This window comes from Glycine max, chromosome 6 (assembly GCF_000004515.6).
Source record: "Glycine max cultivar Williams 82 chromosome 6, Glycine_max_v4.0, whole genome shotgun sequence".
Classification (NCBI taxonomy): Eukaryota; Viridiplantae; Streptophyta; class Magnoliopsida; order Fabales; family Fabaceae; genus Glycine; species Glycine max.
Window position 1 is genome coordinate 35088127 of NC_038242.2, and position 6091 is coordinate 35094217.

Here is a 6091-nt window from a genome sequence, read left to right on the forward strand (position 1 = left end):
GTCTAATAGATTTTTTTCAAGCAAATCATAACCCCCACAAGACAATATGTGGGGCCAGTCATCGTATTTTTGAATATCTTGTTCCTTTTTCCTAATTTCTTGTCATATGCAAGATAATAGTTGAATGCACTTAATTCAAATCATTTGCATATATTTTAATTCAAATTTAAAGTCAACCACATGGACACCTAACCTTCCAGTTTCCTCCCAAGTTTGTTGATCCAGACCATATTTTACAGAAGAATCTTCTTTATTCTATCCCGCAATGTCACCATACACAAATTTAGTGGTCGGTGTAGACTGAAATTGCCTCCATCTACAACCCACCATGGACATCACCTTCTTCTTGGCACTCTTAACTTCTGGGATATTAAATTTGGCATGCAAAACATATTGCAGTGTAACATTTACTACATGTCAACATTAACAAGTGTTTAATAGAAGAACATTAAATACACCTCCTTGTTAAATAGACTTACCAAAATGTCATCCCATACTAGATCCTTTAGAGATTCAGGAACATGTTTCCAATTGTCATGTACAATAGGAATCTTTTCTCGAGCTACAACCCCTAGATAACTATGGAACTTCTGTTTTTTTGAGCCTGATCCTCTCCTAGTTGCAGGGTCGACATGAACTACCGACCTTGGCTGATGTAAGGTTCTTAAAGTCAACCTTCTTAACCGTGTCGATTGTCTACTCTTCCTGGACATCAGCTCGGAATGACCACCTTCTGAATGCAGAGGGGACCTTGGCAGTGTTCCCATGACCCTATGCAAATAAAACAAATTCGTTAATGTAAGTAGTTTACATATAGCATAAACGTAAGAAATTATAAAAATGCACATAAAAGAAAGTGGTTACACATAACATGATATGATAAATATTACATTGACTCAACGTAATTATGTGGGAATGTTCTCCCATAGACCTTCATCATGATCATTACGATTTGCATGTATGTCATCCACCTCATTTTCTTTAATTATAGAAGGCATTTTTGTGGTAAAAGTAGGCATCTCACAAATGTCAAGTGTTGATTCATCATTATGGTCACTGATACCAAGTGTTCAGAATGAACCTCAACACTCACCCCACTATTTTGGACACTACTTTTATCATCTTATGACTTTGTATAGAATGAATAATTGTTGATATCATATCCCTTCCAAGTGGGGACATTAAGATTTGGGTCAACAGCCGACAGTCTTAATGTTTTGGAAGCACTCTCATCAGTGAAGATTGTTTCTTTAAATCAGTTTATAAAAGTTCTATTATGTTCTTACAACACCTTCATCATGTTCATCTTTGGGTGCATAGTTGTCAAATATTCTTTGTGAGTATGTATGTAAGGCATAACCTCTTGCGCGTTATTCAAGATGTACAGATGCACTTGTGAGACATGTCGTCGAGACATTGTTACAACATTGTATCCTCGTATACCCTTACCTACCCCTGTCTGGTCATGACAACTTTTAGGAAGCCCAACAGATTCCAGGCTATCAATGTACTCGATACAAAACTCAATAGCTTCTTCAGCAACATAGCTTTCAACAATGGAAGCTTTTGGTTGGTATTGATTCTTGGTGAAACCCTTTAGCACCTTCATGTATCGCTCAACTGGATACATCCATCATAATAAAACATGACCACATAACCGGATCTCCCTCACGAGATGAACAATTAAGTGAATCATTATGCCAAACAATGATGGAGGAAAATACATCTCCAATTGACAAAGGACAATGGCAACCTCATTCTCCAAATCATCTAATTTTCGAGGGTAAATGAATTTGCTATAGATAGCATTAAAAAGAAAGCACAAACGAGTTATGGCAAGCCTGACTTTGTTAGGCAAGATACCCGAATCGCTACAGCTAGTAGTTGTTGCATTAACATGTGACAATAATGAGACTTCAAGCCAACCAACTTTAGATCATTGAGGGCTACAAGAGTCTTGATATTTGAAGACTATCCTTATGGGACTTTTACACTCCGCAGACATTGACACAAACTTCTCTTCTCTATTATTGACATTGTGCGGCATGTTGGGGGCAAATACGTTCATCGATCTTGTGATATTGGATGCAACTGCTCTCGTATTCCCATGTCAACCAGGTCTTGACGACATTTCAAACCATCCCTTGTCTTTCCTTTAATGTTAAGAAGGGTGTTGTTCGCTTCCCCATGCAGTTCCTTTTTCTTAAATTTGCGAACACTTATATCCAAGGGGAAGTGATATACCGGCAAGCGCACTGGATCGACAAGTATTTTAAATTAAAACAGAATGATCCGAGTATCGAACACATGGAACTTGTTTATTTAGCAAAGTTTTGTTCAATAATAAGGCATTTTGTAAACAGAAATTAATAATTGTGAATTGAAGTAAAAATATGATGTATCCCAATTAGAAAAACAATAAACGCAAGTAATTAAAAGTGACAGCAAAGGTTTAAAAGCGTTGGGTCTTTCTAATAAACAAGTTGATGCATATAAAGATGTTTCTCTAATTAAGAATGTTTATGTGTTCTATGCTGAAGACTCAAGTACTAAACATTGATGTCTCGTGAGTTTAGCCTAATTCTAAATATACTTTGTTCGTAGATGTCTCTTATTGAACTTAGAAAAATCAGAATAGCATTATAATCACAGCATAATAAAAAAACTAAATTACCGCACTCCGTGTCCAGATATACGGTAACTTAATCTCGCCCTATCAATTTCTAAGGAAACAATACATCTTTCAATGCTAAAGTTCCTAACAGCACACACCAATGGGTGATCAGACCAAAAGCATGCAACAATCAAGCATCGATAGAAGCAATGAACACATAAAACACACTTAATTAGATATGAAAAGTGTTTACATCAACTGTTCATTAGAAATCCCTAACTAGGGTTTTAGCAAGCCATAACAAAGAGACCTAAATTACAAATCGGACAGAAAATGAAGAGCAATTGTGATGCAAGCTCCATTGGAGCTTGTAGGCCTAGGATCTTCTTCATCAATGGATTCCTTTGCTTCTTGGAAGATGAATGGCAGCGGAATGGAGAAAGGAAGAGAGAGAGGAGACGCCACTTCAAGGAGAAGATGAGTCTAGAAGAAGTTCACCACCATAGGAGGCCATGGATAAGAGCTTGGAGGAAGAAGGAGATGAATGAAGGGAGAGGGAGAGAAGAGCACGAAATTTTGTGCTCTAAATGAGCTTTGAGATCTGAAGTTTGATATTCAAATGATCAAAGTTGAAAAAAATGCACACACATGACCTCTATTTATAGCCTAAGTGTCACCCAAAATTGGAGGGAAATTTGTGGAGCCAAACTTTGGAGCCAAAATTTCACTAATTATGATTAGTGAATTTTAGTTATGGTTCAGCCCACTAATCCAAGATCAATTCCAAGATTCTCCACTAAGTGTGCTTAGGTGTCATGAGGCATGAAAAGCATGAAGGACATGCACAAAGTGTGACTATATGATGTGGCAATGGGGTGTAGTAAGCAAATGCTCACCTCCCCCTCTAAAATTTAATTGGATTGGGCTTCTACCAATTCAATTAAATTTATTTCCAACCACACACATCAAATATCCACTTAATGCATGTGAAATTACAAAACTACCCCTAATACAAAAACTAGTCTAGGTGCCCTAAAATACAAGGGCTGAAAAATCCTATATTTCTAGGGTACCCTACCTACATTATGGAGCCCTAAATACAAGGCCCAAAAATAATGAAACCTTAATCGAATATTTACAAAGATAAGCGGGCTCGTACTTAGCCCATGGGCCCCAAATCTACCCTAAGGCTCATAAGAACCCTAGGGCCTTCTCTTGCATCTCTGGCCCAATCTACTTGGAGTTTTTCTATCCAATGCCCTTGCGGGGTAGGATTGCATCAAATTGTTGCTTACACAGGAAGGGGGATCCCTCCTCCTCTTCTTGGAACCTCACAATCACTCTCAAATGGCTCATTTATGGAAGCAAAGCTTCATGATGAATCAAAAATTATTCAAAGGTGTTTTGATGATAACAACGATGACAACAAAAGATGATGACAAAGGTGATGAACAAAAAGCTCAAAAGATCAAAGAACAACTCAAGTGAATCAAAGAACATCTCAAGTGAATCAAGAACAAGTCAAGAGTTCAAGAATCAAGAAGAATTCAAGACTCAAGAAGAAAGTCTACAATCAAGAATCAAGATTCAAGATCTCAAGAATCAAGATCAAGATTCAAGACTCAAGATTCAAGAATGAAGAAAAGACTCAATCAAGATAAGTATTAAAAAGTTTTTTTCAAAACTTTGAATAGCACATGAGTTTTTGACAAAACCTTTACCAAAGAGTTTTTACTCTCTGGTAAAATGAGTTTGAAAAAATTTTCAAACTGAATTTACAACGTTCCAAATATTTTCAAAAGGCTGTAATCGATTACAATGTTTTGGTAATCGATTACCAGTGTCCTTGAACGTTGAAATTCAAATTTAAATGTGAAGAGTCACATTGTTTCACTCAAAAGCTTTGTGTAATCGATTACACTTATTTGGTAATCGATTACCAGTGTTTGTTTCTGAAAAATCTAAAGATGTAACTCTTCAAAAAGGTTTTGACTTTTTCAAATGGGTTTTAAGTTTTTCTAAAAGTTATAACTCTTCTGAATGGTCTTCTTGACCATACATGAAGATTCTATAAAAGCAAGGCTTTATTTTGCATTTTCACTCAATCTTTCTAACAACAATCTTGAACAATTATTCATACAATCCTTTACAAGCCTTGAATCTCTTTGAACTTCTTCTTCTTCTTTGTACCAAAATCTTTCTGAAGTTTTCTGGTTTTCTAAACCTTGAAAACTTGTGCTATTCATCTTTTCATTCTCTTCTCCCTTTGCCAAAAAGAATTCGCCAAGGACTAACCGCCTGAATTCTTTTTGTGCCTCTCTTCGCCCTTTTCCAAAAGAACAAAGGACTAACCGCCTGAATTCTTTTGTGTCTCCCTTCTCCCTTGTCAAAGAATTCAAAACGACACAGTCTGAGAATTCTTTTGATTCTTCCCTTTCCCTAATACAAAAGTGTTCAAAGGACTAACCGCCTGAGAATTCTTTTGTATCCCCATTCACAAAGTATCAAAGGTTTAACAGCCTGAGATCTTTGTCTCAACACATTGGAGGGGGTACATCCTTTGTGGTACAAGTAGAGGGTACATCTGCTTGGGTTTGACTGAGAACAAGAGAGGGTACATCTCTTGTGGATTAGTTCTAGTGGAGGGTACATCCACTAGGGTTTCAAAGAGAACAAGGGAGGGTACATCCCTTGTGGATCTTTGCTTGTAAAAGGATTTTTACAAGGTTGAAAGAAATCTCAAGGACCGCAGGTCGCTTGGGGACTGGAGGTAGGCACGGGTTGTTGCCGAACCAGTATAAAAACTTTTGTGTGTTTGTTTTCTTCTTCCCTACTCTTTTACTTTTCGATGTGCATTTAATTTTCGCTTTTACTTTCTGTTAAGTTTCTCTTCTACTCCATATTCTCTTAACAACATAAGTAAAAGCCTTAGAAGAGTAATTTTTTAATTAGTAAAGGTTTAGGAATAATTAATTCAACCCCCCCTTCTTAATTATTCAGAGGCCACTCGATCCAACATCATTGTTGTTGCTTCCTCCTCTGAGTGTGTGTCAATGTTGTCTGTGTAAAAATGTAATAATTTTGTTCTCCTTGTTGTTACCCTAATTCTGACAATTCAGGCTTTAAATAGGCTCTGAATTCACGTTGTCACGCTTAACGCGAGTAAGTGGATTTGGGCTTAATGCCAATGTTGCGCTGAGCCTGGCAAGAGACGAATGACTTGCTTAGCGAGCTAATCTCGCGCTTAGCGCGCTGCCTCAATTCAGATGCTCTGCCAGATTCCTTCTTCATGCTAAGTGTGCTGAAGCTGTGCTTAGCGATGGATGCGCGCTCAGCCCAATGGGTACGCTTAGCGCAACAATCACTTTAGCACTTCAAGAATTGAGCTCCTTTTGGCCTGAAATTGCACAAATTTCAAGATTAATTCCAGTAAAGAGATCCTAATGAACAGAAATCACAAAATAGAAAAATTTATTT